Source organism: Pelophylax lessonae (genome assembly GCF_965119305.1).
Source record: "Pelophylax lessonae genome assembly, chromosome: 2".
NCBI lineage: Eukaryota > Metazoa > Chordata > Amphibia > Anura > Ranidae > Pelophylax > Pelophylax lessonae.
In genome coordinates, this window is record NC_138769.1 from 20,187,072 (window position 1) to 20,207,796 (window position 20,725).

The 20,725-nt window shown below is 45.4% G+C and overlaps 1 protein-coding gene across 1 annotated transcript in view; it reads right to left on the reverse strand.

Moving 5' to 3' along the window:
• Positions 1 to 20,725, reverse strand: part of LOC309547924 (cystatin-B-like) — a gene marked incomplete at its 5' end in the record, with an annotated part of 1,082,587 nt that overhangs the window by 140,514 nt on the left and 921,348 nt on the right. The window lies entirely within an intron of this gene.

Genomic DNA, 20,725 nt, shown 5'->3' on the forward strand with positions numbered 1-20,725 from the left:
CGTTGAAAAGCCCTCACAAGGCTAGTGCTAAGTTATCGCATGATTTATAAGACAAATGTTACCACACATACAGGGGCTGTACAAAAAGTGATGCAAATGTGGGCATAACTTTTTGATTACATGCGGGACCATCTTTAGTGGCTTTCCGGCTGAATTAAGAAAGGGATGAGGAACTGGAATATTTCTTAGATGGAGATGAGAACGACAACCATGAATCATCTCCTGGGTGGTCCTTTTGTAGCCAACGTCGTCCTGTAATCAGTACAAAAAATATTGATGGGGCTTTAGGGGTGCCTGTATAGACTGGTTACACCAACACATTTTATAATAAAATTTTTGTAAGTTTTTTATTTTTACTGTTTTTTTAAAAAAAGCTTTTATTCCTGAAATGCAGCATTGAAAAACCCTCACAAGGCTGTTGCTAAATTATTGCATTATTTATAAGACAAATGTTACCACACATACGAGGGCTGTACAAAAGGTAATGCAAATTTAGGCATAACTTTTTGATGAATTTACGTCGGTCATTCAAATTTTACATGTTTGTAGAGTGACTTTTCCTCCATAGCAGCTCTTTTTCTTCATTTTCATTGCAGGAAAATAATGGATTTCAAGCACAAGCAACCTGCCGTCATTGAGTTCTTGATGAAGGAGGGGTTCAAGTTGTCTGACATTGCTGGTCTCCCAATGATTGGTTTGTTTTCACTGCTGGTTTCTCCTTCTTTAACGACTTCCCACCTAAGGCCATGATATGACATCCTGGACTTTCAGTGCAGATATCTGGATGATGGGTGCAGCTGCAGGCATCATTCAGATATCATTTTTCTCTGCCGGTGAGTTTTTTTCCCCTGCTTTGCAGGGAGAAGAAACAGCTAAATCACTGCTCTGTGCACAGAGTCCTGTGTGTGTTGGAAAAGGCAGGACTCTGTGCTGTGATTGGACACAGTTGATCAGCAGGTCTCAGACATAAATCATTGGCTGAAACCTGCTGACAAAATCGTGCTGTGTGCAACCACAGCGTGGGTCAGCAGGGGGTGCACGCATGCACACTCCAAATCCAGAAGCAAGCCTGCAACATTTATTTATGTTGCTCAGCCTGCAGCTGCCACTCGGCCACAGTAAATCTACCAAGTGGTTAAACTTCTTCATCCATCTGTGCACATTGCTCCTATCAGTGGTGTCATCTCTGTTAACATTCTATAGCCTTCTGTGGATATCAGACAGCCTGCACTGCTCCTTCATCAAGAACTCAATGACAACATGTTGCTTCTGCTTGGAATCCATTATTTACCTGCAATGACAAAGAAGAGCTGCTATAGAGGAAGAGTTACTCTGCCAACATGTAGACAAAGCATTTTGTAGGCTGAAAAACCCACTTTTTTAGGCTTCTTGTCCTTTTTTTATTAGTTTTTTTGTTTATTAATTTGCTTTATATTATTTCAGCGCCTCTAGGATCCCTGAGGGTGCAGGTGATTCTCCTCCTTCCCACCCTTGGCCAGGATGGGAACACACAGAGTAGAAAGTGTTTCCCTGAAAATAAGCCCGGGTCTTATATTCATTTTGGCACCAAAAGACACAGTAGGGCTTTTTTTTCGGGGCAGGTCTTATCTGTAATGTGCTGTCCTCCCTCCCTCCCAGCCTGATAGGAATCCCCTGTGTGAACCTAGTAAAAGTGGTTGTAAAATCCTAGAATCCACCCTATTACTGTGTTATATAATGTCCAGTGTGTTTCCGTAATATAATAGTGTGAAATACCTTAGTTACAGCGGCGCTCGGCGCTCAGCTAATCTCCCACTCTGCTCTCATTCTCTTCTCCCCCCCGCTGACAGCTGGGGGTCACGAAAGCGCCAGCAGAGGGAGGAGAGAGCCGAGATACATTAATGTGCGCAATACTGACAGCGACCAGCAAAGGGAGGAGAGAGAGAGCTGAGATACATTAATATGCGCAATACTGACAGCGACCAGCAAAGGGAGGAGAGAGAGAGCTGAGATACAGGAATGTGTGTGATACCGACAGCGGCCAGCAGAGGGAGGAGAAAACTGAGATACAGAAATGTGCGTGATACCGACAGTGGCCAGCAGAGGGAGGAGAGAGCCGAGATACATTAATTTGCGCGATACCGACAGCGGCCAAGCAGAGGGAGGAGAGAGCTGAGATACATTAATGTGCGCGATACTGACATCGGCCAGCAGAGGGAGGAGAGAGCCGAGCTACAGGAATGTGCGCGATACCGACATCGGCCAGCAGAGGGAGGAGAGAGCTGAGATACAGGAATGTGCGCGATACCGACATCGGCCAGCAGAGGGAAGAGAGAGCCGAGATACAGGAATGTGCACGATACCGACATCGGCCAGCAGAGGGAGGAGAGAGCCGAGATACAGGAATGTGCACAATACCGACATCGGCCAGCAGAGGGAGGAGAGAGCCGAGATACAGGAATGTGTGCTTCTGTGACCCGCTCTGAACACTGCAGAGGGAGGAGAGTGGCGAGATACATTAATGTGTGCAATACCGACAGCGGCCAGCAGAGGGAGGAGAGAGCCAAGATACATTAACCACTTACCGCAAACTGACGTACCCTTACGTCGGCTCACTTTAAGTGGTTGTACCGGGATGATGCCTCTAGCTAGAGGCATCACCCGGTACCGTTGTTTAGAGCCGGCGGTCGGCTTTCCGGCGGTAATGACCGATGTGGCTCGGAAGTCGCTCGATCGTTACCCCGGCGAGCGGGAGGGGACCTCCCCCCCTCCCGCCGCCTTCCGCGGCTCTGCCTGGGTCTCCTGTCCCACCAGGAGACCTGAGATACCAGCCGGTGCGTCCGCCGGCTGGAGGAGTCCCAATCTAAGCCTGATGCGGTTTCGATCGGGTCTCTGATGACGTAACCCGGAGGTGGCGTCCATGACGTCACATCCGGGTTACACGGCTGCTAAAGGCGGCAGATTCAAAAAGTGAGTGTATTCAAAAACACAATAGGCTAGGTGGGACTTTAAGTGAGACCCCAGCAGGTAGTGCACGGCGTCTCCATCCCTGTATCAAGAAAAAAATTGAGGTTGAAGGATTATAAGAGGTGCATGAAAGTCAGCCAGCCCCCAGTCTGATGTACTCACCCTCCAGTCTGTCACCAACCAAGTAGACCTGTCTCATGATACAAAGAACAGGGGTTTAGTTGACACACATTTGCAAATGCATGTGTAAGCTGCAGAGCCACTACACGGCACCCTGTTTTATCTGCAGTCCTAACACTTTCTAATTTAGTGTCTCCACACTGGGAGCACATGGCTCCTAATGGATGGATGGGGGAAGAGGTGGGAGGGAGACAGCCCAACCTCCCCCAACCCACACCCATCCATGACTGGTCTGTTGTCTAAAAACTCAAATAACTAAGTTGTAACGATGGTACAAATTGGAAGGGACCAGCTTAGAAGCATTACACCTCCATCCCCTTGGTGGATGCAGTATAAAGACAAATAGGGATTTTATATATGGCATGGCCTGTAAAGCACAGCTGGTCCCTTCCAGTTTGTACCATCATTACAACTTAGTTATTTGAGTTTTTAGACAACAGACCAGTCATGCAAACCTGTATACGGTATACTCGGAGGCTATTTTTCCACATACTGTGTGTACCATCTATTTACCATTTTTGTAAGTGGTATTGTAAATACAACTATAATGTGGCACCAACATATACAATGTAATTAGTTGTGTATATATTCCTTACCACATTTTTTCATTCTCAATATGAAGGTCCATCGGGTTGGCCCTGAGGAAAAGCACGTTTCGAAACGCGTCGGAAACTTGGGCAATATATTTCTGATTTATTAAATTAATACATCGGTATATGTAATGTCACACATGGATTCTGTTGTTGCAAGTAATATACAATGGGTGTTACTGTATGACCTGTAAATGCTTTTTCCAATGTATACAATAATAAAGATTTCTTCATTTTATACATTGGCTGATTGATATACGGTGCCTGGAAAGTCCCCCGCACCCGCTGTTTCAGATGACTGCATTTGTCTTACTATAATTACTATAATTACATCATACAGCCAGGTGTACTAGATACGTGATCCAGTGCAGGAGAGCTGCTCTGCCTCCGTACTTCTACATGAGGTCGGTCAGCAAAGTATTAACCACTTCAGCCCCGGAAGGTTTTACCCCCTTAACCACTTCTGGACCGGAAAATTTTCCCCCTTAATGACCAGGCCATATTTTGTGATTCGGCACTGCGTTACTTTAACTGACAATTGCGCGGTCGTGCGACGCTGTACCTAATTAAAATTGATGTCCTTTTTTTTTTCCCCACAAATAGAGCTTTCTTTTGGTGGTATTTGATCACATCTGCGGTTTTTCGTTTTTTGCACTATAAACAAAAAAAGAACGACAATTCTGAAAAAAAAAAAAAAAAAAACTATATTTTTCACATTCTGTATATAACATTCCCAATAAAAAAAAATAAAAATAAAAAAAAATTTAACATTTTTGGCCAATTTGTTTTCTGCTACATATTTTTGGTAAAAAAAAAAAAAATCGCAATAAGCGTATTTTGATTGGTTTGCACAAAAGTTATTCTGTCTACTAACTACGGGAAAGATTTATGTAATTTTTATTGTTTTTTTTTTTTTACTAGTAATGGCGGCGATCTGCGACTTTTAGTGGGATTGCGACATTCCTGCGACAGATCGGACCCCTGACTGACATTTTTGACACTTTTGGGGGGACCAGTGACATTACTACAGTAATCAGTGCTAAAAATATGCACTGTTACTGTAATAATGACACTGGCAGGGAAGGGGTTAACATTGTGGGTGATCAAGGGGTTAAATGTGAGCCTAGGGGAGTGATTCTAACTGTATGGGGGTTGGGCTTGTGAAATGACCATAGAGACCTGTTATCCTATATAGAAGGATCACAGGAGCTCTGTGATCATTCCAGGGAGAAGAACGTTCAGCTGTGTTCCCCGCTGACGAGCGGGGGCGGGTGCACACCGCTAGCGGCGCGCGCTCGTCCTCTAGCCTCCTGCACGTGACCGACATATAGCTACGTCGGTTTGCCCAGGAGTGGCTGCCTGCCGCAGTATAACTGCAGCGGGCAGTCGTAAAGCGGTTAATGACCAGGACATTTTTTGCGATTCAGCACTGCGTTGCGTTAACTAACAATGGTGGTATTTAAGCACCACTGTGGTTTTTCGTTTTTTGCGCTATAAACAAAAAAAGAGTGACATTTTTGAAAAAAACACCAATATTTTATACTTTCTGCTATAAAACATTGCCAATAAATTTTTTTAAAAAAATCTAATTTTTTTATCAGTTTAGGCCAATTTGTATTCTGATACATATTTTTGGTAAAAAGAAAATCCCAAAAAGCGTATTTTAACCACTTGCCGACTGCCGCATGACTATATACTGCGGCAGTCAGCCCCCTGCAGACAAATCGACGTATCGCTACGTCGCTCGCTCCCGCCGCTCTGGGGCGCGCTCCCGCTCGCCCTCGGCACCACTGATGATCTGATTGGGTTCAGAACCAATCGGTCATCAGGTCCAGGCAAATTATTTTTGGCCTGGACCTGTTGATCGGTCCGGCCCAATCAGATACTGTTCTGTGCCTGTGAAATGTAAACACAGGCACAGAAAAGACCCGCTCTCCCCTCCCATGATCCTTTTTGGATTCATCTAGAGGAGAGAGCACATCTAAAACTGTGAGTCCTGCACCAGCACACCCACACACACTTAGATAGGCACACTTAACCCCCCGATCGCCCCCCAGTTAACCCCTACACCCCCTGTCACAACACACACTGTATACAGTATATAGCAGTTTCCTATATACCTGTATAAGTGTGACTTGTGACCAGGTTTAGCGCTTGCGGCCCTTCCTTTTTCACTCAGGATACCCGCCACCCCCCCAATAAAGATTTAACCCCCTGACCCCCCCCCTGATCACCCCCAGTTAACCCCTTCCCCCTGTCACATTGCACACTAATACACACGTAATATAGTGTTTTACTGTATTTTGTATTAGTGAGATTGTGACTTGAGTTAGCGCTAGCGAGTTAGTTTCTGTCCCAAGGAGGTTTAGGGTCCCCGCCACCCCCCAATAAAGATTTACTCCCTGATCCCCCCTGATTACCCCTACACCCCCTGTCACAACACACACTGTATACAGTATATAGCATTTTCCTATATACCCATATAAGTGTGACTTGTGACCAGGTTTAGCGCTTGCGCCCCTTCCTTTTATACTTAGGATACCCGCCACCCCCCAATAAAGATTTAACCCCCTGATCCCCCTCTGATCACCCTAAGTTAACCCCTTCCCCCCTGTCACATTGCACACTATACACAGGTAACATAGCGTTTTACTGTATTTTGTATTAGTGTGATTGTGACTTGAGTTAGCGCTAGCGAGTTCGTTTCTGTCCCAAGGAGATTTAGGGTCCCCGCCAGCCCCCCCAATAAAGATTTAACCCCCTGACACCCCCCTGATCACCCCCAGTTAACCCTTTCCCCCCTGTCACATTGCACACTATACACAGGTAATATAGTGGTTTACTGTATTTTTGTATTAGTGTGATTGTGACTTGAGTTAGCACTAGCAAATTATTTTCTGTCCCAAGTAGGTTTAGCGCAGATCCCCAGCGCATAGTTACACACACACATACACACACACACACTTCCATTACTACTATAGTGTTGGAACAGATCAATATCTGATCTGTTCAGAACTATACTAGCGTCCCCATAGTTTACGCGGTGTTTGCACAATCAGCACTGATTCCTGCCAGCACCTGCGTTTAACCCCTCTGCCCAGCCCACCCCACCCCACCACACCCCACCCAGGCAAGTGTAGTAATCAATAGATTACTGTCACTTACAAAAAAACACAAAACCGCTGGGTTAGCAGAGTCAGGCCTGATCCCTGCTAGCATTAGCAGTTTTTTTTGGTAGCGGTTGAAATAGTCCTCGACAACCAGGTGCTTTTTTTTACCTGTGAGTCACACTACTGTACAGGTAAATTTAGTTACTAAAATGACCAAACATTGGTACAGTAGTGCAGAGGCTTACAGTATACTGACCATGTCAGATGAGAGCGATGGGGAAGCCTCACTGGCAGAATCAGGGTCAGTACACGAACCTGAAGAGAGCAGCGGCTCCCTGAAAGATAGCTCCGACGACGGATGGGTCCCTGTTAGAACCAGGCGTACCCGACCCCATTCTGGAGTTGAAGAGGTGCAGAAATCACAGCGTGCTCGTATGGAGCAGAGTGTCGGTACTAGTGCCGCTCATCCTTCTGGCGGCCTGGCAAGCGCCAGCGGCCTACTACACCCTGGACCTAGAACAAGCAGCACTGCAGTATCACTTGGTGACGTGGCGAGTCCCATAAGTGCAGTTGAAGCTGGTGCGGTGGCTAGCACAAGTAGTGGCCCGCAGCCACCGCGTATTCGAAGACAGGCCCGTAGAGCCCATAGTGCCCTCTCTGATGCGCTGGCATATCCCAATTGGCAACCCACTGATACTACAGCGCCAGTACTTCCCCCATTCACTGCCCAACCTGGAATCCACGTGAAAAATACCAATTTTATGCCCCTGAATCTTTATGAGCTGTTCTTCACGGAAGATCTTTTCAGATCTATTGTGGATCAATCAAATTTATACGCACAACAATTCATCGCTGCCAACCCAAATTCGCCCCTTGCCAGACCATTCGGCTGGAAACCTATAACGGTTCCGGATTTTAAAATTTTTCTGGGCCTTTCCCTCAACATGGGCATAACCAAAAAGAGTGAATTGTGGCTATATTGGTCCACTAGCCCAATTCACCATATGCGCATGTTCTCTGCCTCCATGTCCAGGGCGAGATACGAGCAAATTCTGAGATTTATGCATTTCAACTACAATGAAATCTGTCGTCCTCGGGGAGACCCTGAATATGATCGGCTCCACAAAATTCGGCCCCTCGTAGACCACTTCAATCAGCGGTTTGCAGCCTTGTTTACCCCCAAACAAGTTGTCTGTGTTGACGAGTCCCTGATTAAGTTTACTGGCTGCCTTGTTATGAAACAGTACCTCCCCAGCAAGCGTGGCAGATACGGGGTCAAACTGTACAAGCTGTGTGACAGGGCCACAGGCTATACAGTTAGTTTCCGGTTCTACGAGGGAAAAGATAGCTCTGTGGAGCCCCCCAACTGCCCAGACTACATAGGGAGCAGAGGCAAGATAGTTTGGGACTTGGTGTCACCCTTATCCGGAAAGGAGTACCATTTGTACGTGGACAACTTTTACACAAGCGTGCCACTATTTAGTCACCTTCTTGAATTACTAATTGGCGCATGTGGCACCGTGTGACCTAATCGCCGGGGCTTCCCCCAACGGCTTGTAAATTCCCATCTTAGTCGGGGGGAGGAGAGCCTGCTTGAAAACGTACAAATCGCTTGCAGTGAAGTGGAGGGATACACGGAATGTTTTCGTTCTGTCCTCCCTTCACGCAGACACGATGATCCAAATTACTACAGCAACTGGCGTTATGGAGAAAACCCTCTGTGTCCATTTATTTACTTTTATTATTTATTTATTTATTTTTATTGGGAATGTTTTATAGCAGAAAGTAGAAAATATTGGTGTTTTTTTTTTTTAATTGTTGCATTTGTTTGTTTATAGCCCAAAAATGAAAAACCGCAGAGGTGATCAAATGCCACCAAAAGAAATCTCTAATTGTGGGGAAAAAAGGACATCAATTTTATTTGCGTATGGCATCGCATGACTGCGCAATTGTTACTTAAAGCAACGCAGTGCCGAATCACAAAAAAATTACCTGGTCATTAAGATCCAGAAGTGGTTATTTCTTTTTTTTTTGTTTAGCCCCAAAATGATCTGATTTCCCCATACACACATTAAGACCCCGTTCACACTATGTCAGATCCGACTTCGGGGCGACCTGTGAAGTTGCATGCAGCGCGACTTTGGCGCGACTTGCACGGACTTCATAAATGAATGTCTATGCAAGTCGCTCCAGGTCGCCCCGAAGTAGTACAGGACCCTTTTTTCTAAGTCGGAGCGACTTGTGTCGCTCCTATTAGAACCGGTCCTGTACTACTCAATGGACCGCGACAGTGCGCGACTTGCCAGGCTGACCAAGTCGCCTGACAAGTGGTACTAGTGTGAACCGGCACTAAAGGTGGATAGGGGAATCACTCCCACTGTGTTGCTATAGCTGACAGGCTGGTTGTACAGAAGTCGATCGATAGATCCATGTATGGCCTTCTTTAGTCTAAGCACATACCTAAATATCAGTGAATGTTTGAATCTGTGAACCTCACCCCAACCTTCAACCTGACACAGAGATGAATACCTACACATTTCACAAACTCATTTTGCCGCTCTGGTCTTGGCTGTAAATTCACATTCCTGTGGTTGCTATAAAGCTTTTATTATAGTCATCCGATCCGGTTTAGGTTTTTATCTCCCATAAAGTAGATGTGTAGCACTACCCCCCCCCCCCTTTCCCGCAGGAGCCCGCTTAGTATGATGGGCCCGCTGTTCTCTGCCACAACTCTTTAACTTGGTCGGTCCCCAACGACACACCTAGTTCCTCCAACCTGTGTAGTTTAACCTTATTACTGCGGCAGAGTGGGTCTCCCAGGCAAACCAGCGTAGGTCTACGTCGGTCGCTTGAAAGCCTCCGCTTATCAGCGGGGACTCCGATGCACGGGGCAGGTGGCTCTGATTGCCGCCTGACACCCGTGATCGCTCCCCGCTGAGAGAGAAGAACGGTCAGCTGTTGTAAACACAGCCGACCGTTCTTCTCCCTGGAACGATCACAGAGCCCATGTGATCCTTCTATATAGGATCACATGTCTCTATGGTCATTTCAGAAGCCACGCCCCCCCACAGTTAGAAACACTCCCCTAGGCTCACATTTAACCCCTTGATCACTCAGACTGTTAACCCCTTCCCTGCCAGTGTCATTATTACAGTGACAGTGCATATTTTTAGCACTGATTACTGTAGTAATGTCACCGATCCCCCCCAAAGTGTCAAAAATGTCAGTCTGGGGTCCGATCTGTCCGCCGCAATGTCGCACTCCTGCAAAAAATCGCAGATCGCTGCCATTAATAGTAAAAAAAAAAAAACAATAAAAATGACAAATCTTTCCCGTAGTTAGTAGACGCAATAACTTTTGCGCAAACCAATTAAAAGATGCTTATTGCGATTTTTTTTCTTTTTTTACCAAAAATATGTAGTAGAAAAGAAATTGGCCTAAAATGTTGATTTTTTTTAATTTTTTTTTTTGGGAATGTCATATAGCAGAATGTGAAAATATTATTTTTTCCATAATTGTCGCTTTTTTTTGTTTATAGCGCAAAAAATAGAAAATCGCACAGGTGATCAAATACCACCAAAAGAAGGCTCTTGTCAGTTAAAGTCATGCAGTGCCAAGTTGAAAAAAATGGCCTGGTCATTAAGGGGCAAATCCTTCCTGTCTTGAAGTGGTTAAGCATGAATATTCTATTACTCTATGCTAGCGCACAGAGATGGACAGCAAGCAACTTAAAGAGGAAGTAAAACCTCCTCTGCAACTTTTACCTATAGGTGATCCTATGATAAGGCTTACCTATAGGTACTATAAATATCTCCTAAACATGTACAGTTTAGGAGATATTTACCTTACATGCAGCCAGTGACGTCACTGGCGCATGCGCTCTGAAGGAACGGCCGCTGGTGCGTTCCTTCAGAGCCCCGTGCCGTGACCATCGGCTCCCGCGTGCGTGCGTGGGAGTGACGTCACCGCGGCTCCGGCCAATCAGATGGCCGGATGCCGCAATCCAGGAAGATGGGCCACTGGACATGTCGCCCATCATACAGGTAAGCGGACGGCACGGCGGGGGCTCGTTCTAAGGTAAGTATTTCATAATGCATACTAGCGATGCATACTAGCTCATTATGTGTTTCTCTTTCAGGTCGGAAAAAAAAATTAAAAATTTTGTATGGGTTTACAACCTCTTTAAGTATAACTGAATGTATTACTGAAGAGTAAGCAAATGCAATACATAGAACAAATGTAGCCCTATCCTTGTAGAACTTGCTGTGTGATGACTTCTTGGGTCTCTCTCTGATTACCTGCAGACAGTCACTTAGGGACAGTTCACACCTCCATCCTTGGTTTTTGCTATTTATTGTAGAACTTGGATGGGAGAAGGGAATAGTGGGAATAGTGGGATACTCCAAATTGAACTATTTACAGTAGATATATTGCAAATTCATGCATGTGCAACGCAACATCATTCTGCCCAACGGTACAAAATTTCAGGCAAAGCATTTTGCAAACTGCCGCACTTTTGGGGTGGTTTACCTTTTGCTTTGTAACTGTAATTGCTTTTATGTGGGCAAGACCAATTTGGAACTTTGGAGGCGCATATATAGGCATATCAGGAGCATGCAGACATGCGATCCTGAATTACCCTTGGGGCGCCACGTTGCATCAGTACATGCAGGCAATTTCCCAAAGGTTAAGTTCTTAGTGTTAGACCGTATCCATCCTAGCCCCAGGGGCGGAGACTGGAACAAACGTCTCCTGCAGCTGGAGCTTCGATGGATATATTCACTTAGAGCTACTGAGCCCCCTGGACTTAACGAGGCAATCTTGTTCAAGCCCTTTTTGGAAGGCTTTCATTCGGGTGGGATGGAGAAGTAAAAACACAATTCTATGTATCTTTTGTATCACATCCTATCCACCTCATTGGGCTTTGTCATACATATTTTGTACCTGTTATATATTATATTTTATATTTTGTATTACTATACCTCTGTATCATGTTCTATACATACCAATGCCCGTGTATATATATATATATATATATATTTTTTTGCCCTTTGTAAAAAAACAGGTAGACAGCTGTGCTCACCATTTACCAAATGCCTTTTGTTTAATGATCAGATATGATCATTTCATTATAATATAATGATATATCATCCATCATAAGCAGCTCGCTTTGTAAGCTTTTTCATTACATAGAGTCATTTATGATATACAGTGCTCCTCTGCTTGCTTCCTTTCCAGCACAGCCCGGCACGGAAAGCGGGACTTGTCAATCTATTTTGGCAGGCCCCCTCCTATCCGGGTAGATGGATACATACTCTGCTGACACTTCTCAGTGTCAGCCACATCCCCGGAATGTCAGCGAACGCACTTCCTGTGCGACGCGCTGACATCACTTCCGTGTCGGTGGGCGATGATGTGCCGGTCACGCCCACATCCGGCGCCATGACGCACCCCAATACGTCGGGCGCAGTGTCCGTCACTCGGCAGACACCGCCCAGGGAGCCCTCAGCTGGCGGCGGTGATCTGCTCTCATCAGCCTTATGAGGATCAGCTGCATGGACACTATTAATACCGACTCCCAGCATGGATCATTTGTGCGATCCATTGCTGGGAGAAGGATGTCCATGCAGATCTCTGATCCTCTGTCAGTTTTAAAGGTAACCTTTTCAAAAGCTTCTTTTACTTATCTGATCTTGTTTCTCTGCATTCCAATCTTATTCTTCATTCTTTCACCCTTATGGAGTACTATTTGAGCAACCGATTTCCTCCTACTAATGGTATCTTTTCGGATTCCTATGATACACCACTATGTATTCATCCTTCTCTACTTTGAGATAGGTATTTCTTTGCCCACTGCCATATAAGCACATTGAACATATTGTATTCAATGTATATTTAATTGGTAAGAAAATTATTTTTTCATATGGTTTTTCTTTGTGGCATTTTTTACAATTTAAATACAATTGGCTCCAGCCAAATATAGTGGTGTTCATTGGGACTTTGAAAATATAGATACACTATTGTTCTGGTAGTCCTTCCTTTTCTACCAGGGACATATATTTCTGCCCTTTTTCTTTCTCCACCAGGGACATATATCTCTATAAAATATGAAAGAAAGAGAAAAAGGTTTTAGTGCTCTTTGGTATCTACATCCTTTCCTTTTTATGATTTTTCAGCAATATGGACAGGCTCATATGTCTGACATGTCCCGCTAAGCTAAGCTAAGCTACCTTTGGACTCCAGCTGTTCTGAATCGGAAGCTTCAGTGGAGCAAAAGTTTATCTCTCCTCTCCCTACCTCCATCTTATGATGGCTGTATAACAGCCTAAGAAAGACAAAAAACCTTTAAGGCATACGGTGACACTTGGATCGCAGCTTTCTTCCTGTTTTTAATTTTGCAAGCTCTAAACCTTTGTGTAAACCAACCATGTAAGTAATATACCATCTACAGAAATTTGTCATGCATGTACTGTATAAACAGATATGGTCTGCCAAAATATTATATATTATGTCTTTTCAAATACCTACAGATAGGACACCAGCGTTATCCCTGACGAAGGGGTCTCAAGAACCCCGAAACGCGTCGGATCTCCAGGTCCTTTGGTTGAGTTCTCTCTGGTTACATTGCACATATATTTGCGCTTGCAATTGTTTTTATACAATATTTGCTTGTTCATATGTTTTTTCTGTTTTGTGCATTTTTTCATTAAAATATTTACATTTTATTATTTGTCTAAGATTTGTTAACCGGTGCCTAAAAAGTCCCAATCCCAGGGGAACCCCCTTTTTTCCATTACATATCGGGATGTGGCACATAATTTGAGGCTCTCAGCAGGAACACACTTTGTATTTACAGTAGATAAGGACAACTCTCACTTTGTTACCGTGTACAGCGGCACCAGAATCTTTGTGCACCAGTTTTAGTAAATCTCCCACTAAGGGACAGTTCTCTCATCCATACTTACTCCCAGTTGCTTGTTACTCAATAAACAGTCCAGAGGTATTCGTTTTCGGTATTTATTGTGGAACTTGGATGGGAGAAGGGAATAGTGGGATACTCCAACTTCAACTATTGACAGTAGATAAGGAGAACTCTCACCCTGCCTCACCAGGTTATTTGGGGAAGCAGACACACTGCTTTAACCATACTGCCACTTGTATGGAAGAATTAAGTCTTCTTGCTCTCTCCAACAGCAGACTTGATGCCACTACATTATCTTCAGGATACTCTCTAGCATCCCCTTGACTGACACCCCTCCATTGACTCTTCTAGCAGAAGGGATGGCTCTCACAGGACAGGCCCCATGACACAAATCTGTACTCACTGTAGGCAGAATCTGATCTTTCCAGTGTCTCCCTTCCAGTCAGTTCTGCAGGACCTCTGGGTTCGGCTGCTGACTCTCAGGCCCTCAGGTAGACCAAAATGTACAACAAGTCTCCTGCGCTCAAGTGATGTATGATGGAGGGAAAAAATATGTTTCAGGTGGACTTAAACAGGTTTAGCTTATGGTCTTGCTGCCCCCTCAGGATCAAGGGTATCCGAAACACACTAAAAGACAACAACAAAAGAGAAGGGCGCACCGACCTAGTGCATTACCACTAAAAGCGTTTATTAAATTGATAAGAGGTATAAATAATACTCACAAAACAAGTGTGGGTTACACACATATCAACATATTCAACACAAAATCTCCAAGGTAGCAAAGGCACTGCACGGCCCTGGATAGCATGCAGTGAACCACATGGGTTTGCTCAGGCTGAGTTGACGCGTTTCGAAGGCAAACCTCAAAGTCAGCAGCACTTTTGGCTCTGAGGAAGAGGGTTCTCCCTCAAAATGCGTCAGCCCAGCCTGAGCAGACCCATGCGGTTCACTGCATGCTATCCAGCACCGTGTAGTGCTTTGGCTACCTTGGAGATTTTGTGTTGATTATGTTGATATGTGTGTAACCCACACTTGTTTTGTGAGTATTATTTATACCTCTTATCATTTTAATAAATTCTTTTAGTGGTAATTAGGGTTGAGCGAACACCTAGATGTCCGTGTTCGACGGGTTCGGCCGAACTTTAAAAAAAAGTCCGGGTCCGTGTCCCGGACTTTTACCGAACTTTTCCCGGACACCGAACCCCATTGAAGTCAATGGGGACCCGAAATTTAAGGCACTAAAATGGCTCTAAAACACCAAAGGAAAGGGCTAGAGTGCTGCAAATGGCAGCAAAACGTAATTAAGAGCATGGCAAGTGCTCTGCAAACAAATGTGGATAGGGAAATAACTTAAAACAACAAAAAAAAAAACAGAAAAATAAAACAATGTTCTTCTTCATCTCTGAAGGACGAGGCCCATATGGAGTAGGAGGGAGGTTGAGGTGGTGGTGGATGTGGCGGTGACATAGGCGTGCGCACAGGGTGTGCTGGGTGTGCCTGGGCACACCCTAATCACCTAGGGCACATAGCATTGCCAGTGAGGAGATGGGAAAGATCTCCCTGGGACCTGCTCTGCTCTATTTCTCCTTGCCTACAGGTACATGGCCCCGATACATTACTCTCCCTGCTGGCAAACACATGCATGTGTATTTCAACTTTGGGGTGCACACCTTAATGCAATAGGCTGCGCACACCTATGGGCGGTGTAGGTGGAAGCGGCGGTGGAGGAGGACCAGGGCCGGATTAACAGCATCATGGGCTTGGTGCTGAGGATTTTGAAGGGCCTTAAGGGCCGTGCCTTGCCATGCACCCAGAGGAGGAAGGGTGCAGCCATGCATGCCTAATTTAACATGGGATGCTGTCTCTGAAGCCCATAAACACATCCATGCATCGCCAACTGTCCCTCCTTGTCCGGCCTTCACGCTGTGTGGGGAGGTTCTGAGGGTGCTGCCTGGGGAAGCGAGCATAGAAGCCAGACTTCTGTGTTTACAAGTGACAGAAGAGCGGTAACAGTGAATATGGCCAACCCGGGGCCTATATAAAAGGTAGGGGCCTGGAGCTGCAGCTCCAATAGCCCCTACATTAATCTGGCCCTGAGGAGGAGGACGAGGTAGCCAACACTGCTTTTTTTCAAAAATTTTAAATGAGGGTACACCCCAAAAGAGTGAGAAAGAGCAAAAATGGAACAATGGGTGGGTAAGGTCGGTATCCATTGCTATTCTGCATAAGGTACGGAAAAGTCCCGTGGGATCCATGCCTGGTTCATTTTAATGAACGTGAGCTTGTCCACATTGTCTCTGGACAGGCGGCTGCGCTTGTCTGTTATAACGCCCCCAGCCGTGCTAAATACCCGTTCAGATAATACACTGGCTGCAGGGCACGCCAGCACCTCCAAGGCGTAAAGGGCAAGCTCAAGCCATGTGCCCAATTTGGAGACCCAGAAGTTGAAGGGGGCAGACCCGTCATTCACTACATGTAGGCGTGTGCACACATACTGCTCCACCATGTTGGTAAAATGCTGCCTCCTGCTAAGACGTTCCATCTGAGCTGCTGGTGCTGCTGTTTGTTGTGGCGTGCTGACAAAGCTTTTCCACATTTCGGCCATGCTAACCCTGCCTTCTGAGGTGCTGGCGGTGCCCTGGTTGCGTTGGCGACCTCCTCCTCCTCCTCCTCTGCCTTGTGCTTCCACTGTGGCCCCGCTGTCAGATGGGAATGCCAGCAGTATGGCGTCTACCAGCGTGCGCTTGTACTCGCGCATCTTGCGATCGCGCTCCAGTGAGTGAATTAAGGACGGTACGTTGTCCTTGTAACGGGGATCCAGCAGCGTGGCCACCCAGTAATCAGCACAAGTTAGAATGTGGGCAACTCGGCGGTCGTTGTGGAGACACTGCAGCATGTAATCGCTCATGTGTGCCAGGCTGCCCAGAGGCAACGAAAGGCTGTCCTCTGTGGGAGGTGTATCGTCCGTGTCCTCTGTATCCCCCCAGCCACGCACCAGTGATGGCCATGAGCTGGCCTGGGTGCCACCCTGCTGTGAACATGGTTCCATCTCCTCCTCCAGCTCCTCCTCCTCCTCATCCTCCTCATCCTCCAGAACTGTGCCCCTGCTGGACAATTGCGTCCCTGGCGTTTGCGTGTGCAGGAACCCACCCTCGGAGCCCCTTGCGAATGACTGCCCTGAAAGCCTTGGAAATGTTACCTCTTCATCCTCCTCCTCCTCCTCATCCTGTGCCACATCCTCTTCCATCATCGCCCGAATTGTTTTTTCAAGGAGGCATAGAAGTGGGATAGTTAAGCTGAGAACGGCGTCATTGCCACTGGCCATGTTGGTGGAGTACTCAAAACAGCGCAACAAGGCACACAGGTCTCGCATGGAGGCCCAGTTAAATTAAATAGCGGAATAGAAAATATGATCCAAAAAAAGTGTATGTATATCACACGTACACAACCACACTGGGCCCCAATTACTATTGTTTGTACCCCTAAAAGGCTAGATGAGGAGTAGGGGGAGTATGGAACAGGCAGCACCCTCAAACCTTCAGAAGTATGAGATGAACCCCAACAACTTGGAAAGGTGGATCTCTCTCACACGTACCGACACAGACTATCCCGCAATTCAATTGATCCTCAAAGGTTTTTATTGAATAGCGGAATAGGAAATATGATCAAAAAAAGTGTATGTATCTCGCACGTACACAACCACACTAGGCCCCAATTACTATTGTTTGTACCCCTAAAAGGCTAGATGAGGAGTAGGGGGGGTATGGAACAGGCAGCACCCTCAAACCTTCAGAAGTATGAGATGAACCCCAACAACTTGGAAAGGTGGATCTCTCTCACACGTACCGACACAGACTATCCCCCAATTTAACTGATCCCCAAAGGTTTTTGATTAAATAGCGGAATAGAAAATATGATCCAAAAAAAGTGTATGTATATCACACGTACACAACCACACTAGGCCCCAATTACTATTGTTTGTACCCCTAAAAGGCTAGATGAGGAGTAGGGGGGGTATGGAACAGGCAGCACCCTCAAACCTTCAGAAGTATGAGATGAACCCCAACAACTTGGAAAGGTGGATCTCTCTCACACGTACCGACACAGACTATCCCCCAATTTAACTGATCCCCAAAGGTTTTTGATTAAATAGCGGAATAGAAAATATGATCCCAAAAAAGTGTATGTATATCACACGTACACAACCACACTAGGCCCCAATTACTATTGTTTGTACCCCTAAAAGGCTAGATGAGGAGTAGGGGGAGTATGGAACAGGCAGCACCCTCAAACCTTCAGAAGTATGAGATGAACCCCAACAACTTGGAAAGGTGGATCTCTCTCACACGTACCAACACAGACTATCCCCCAATTTAACTGATCCCCAAAGGTTTTTGATTAAATAGCGGAATAGAAAATATGATCCAAAAAAAGTGTATGTATATCACACGTACACAACCACACTAGGCCCCAATTACTATTGTTTGTACCCCTAAAAGGCTAGATGAGGAGTAGGGGGAGTATGGAACAGGCAGCACCCTCAAACCTTCAGAAGTATGAGATGAACCCCAACAACTTGGAAAGGTGGATCTCTCTCACACGTACCGACACAGACTATCCAGCAATTCAATTGATCCTCAAAGGTTTTTATTGAATAGCGGAATAGGAAATATGATCAAAAAAAGTGTATGTATCTCGCACGTACACAACCACACTAGGCCCCAATTACTATTGTTTGTACCCCTAAAAGGCTAGATGAGGAGTAGGGGGGGTATGGAACAGGCAGCACCCTCAAACCTTCAGAAGTATGAGATGAACCCCAACAACTTGGAAAGGTGGATCTCTCTCACACGTACCGACACAGACTATCCCCCAATTTAACTGATCCCCAAAGGTTTTTGATTAAATAGCGGAATAGAAAATATGATCCCAAAAAAGTGTATGTATATCACACGTACACAACCACACTGGGCCCCAATTACTATTGTTTGTACCCCTAAAAGGCTAGATGAGGAGTAGGGGGAGTATGGAACAGGCAGCACCCTCAAACCTTCAGAAGTATGAGATGAACCCCAACAACTTGGAAAGGTGGATCTCTCTCACACGTACCGACACAGACTATCCCGCAATTCAATTGATCCTCAAAGGTTTTTATTGAATAGCGGAATAGGAAATATGATCAAAAAAAGTGTATGTATCTCGCACGTACACAACCACACTAGGCCCCAATTACTATTGTTTGTACCCCTAAAAGGCTAGATGAGGAGTAGGGGGGGTATGGAACAGGCAGCACCCTCAAACCTTCAGAAGTATGAGATGAACCCCAACAACTTGGAAAGGTGGATCTCTCTCACACGTACCGACACAGACTATCCCGCAATTCAATTGATCCTCAAAGGTTTTTATTGAATAGCGGAATAGGAAATATGATCAAAAAAAGTGTATGTATCTCGCACGTACACAACCACACTAGGCCCCAATTACTATTGTTTGTACCCCTAAAAGGCTAGATGAGGAGTAGGGGGAGTATGGAACAGGCAGCACCCTCAAACCTTCAGAAGTATGAGATGAACCCCAACAACTTGGAAAGGTGGATCTCTCTCACACGTACCGACACAGACTATCCCCCAATTTAACTGATCCCCAAAGGTTTTTGATTAAATAGCGGAATAGAAAATATGATCCAAAAAAAGTGTATGTATATCACACGTACACAACCACACTAGGCCCCAATTACTATTGTTTGTACCCCTAAAAGGCTAGATGAGGAGTAGGGGGGGTATGGAACAGGCAGCACCCTCAAACCTTCAGAAGTATGAGATGAACCCCAACAACTTGGAAAGGTGGATCTCTCTCACACGTACCAACACAGACTATCCCCCAATTTAACTGATCCCCAAAGGTTTTTGATTAAATAGCGGAATAGAAAATATGATCCCAAAAAAGTGTATGTATATCACACGTACACAACCACACTAGGCCCCAATTACTATTGTTTGTACCCCTAAAAGGCTAGGAGTAGGGGGAGTATGGAACAGGCAGCACCCTCAAACCTTCAGAAGTATGAGATGAACCCCAACAACTTGGAAAGGTGGATCTCTCTCACACGTACCAACACAGACTATCCCCCAATTTAACTGATCCCCAAAGGTTTTTGATTAAATAGCGGAATAGAAAATATGATCCAAAAAAAGTGTATGTATATCACACGTACACAACCACACTAGGCCCCAATTACTATTGTTTGTACCCCTAAAAGGCTAGGAGTAGGGGGAGTATGGAACAGGCAGCACCCTCAAACCTTCAGAAGTATGAGATGAACCCCAACAACTTGGAAAGGTGGATCTCTCTCACACGTACCAACACAGACTATCCCCCAATTTAACTGATCCCCAAAGGTTTTTGATTAAATAGCGGAATAGAAAATATGATCCCAAAAAAGTGTATGTATATCACACGTACACAACCACACTAGGCCCCAATTACTATTGTTTGTACCCCTAAAAGGCTAGGAGTAGGGGGAGTATGGAACAGGCAGCACCCTCAAACCTTCAGAAGTATGAGATGAACCCCAACAACTTGGAAAGGTGGATCTCTCTCACACGTACCAACACAGACTATCCCCCAATTTAACTGATCCCCAAAGGTTTTTGATTAAATAGCGGAATAGAAAATATGATCCCAAAAAAGTGTATGTATATCACACGTACACAACCACACTAGGCCCCAATTACTATTGTTTGTACCCCTAAAAGGCTAGGAGTAGGGGGAGTATGGAACAGGCAGCACCCTCAAACCTTCAGAAGTATGAGATGAACCCCAACAACTTGGAAAGGTGGATCTCTCTCACACGTACCAACACAGACTATCCCCCAATTTAACTGATCCCCAAAGGTTTTTGATTAAATAGCGGAATAGAAAATATGATCCCAAAAAAGTGTATGTATATCACACGTACACAACCACACTAGGCCCCA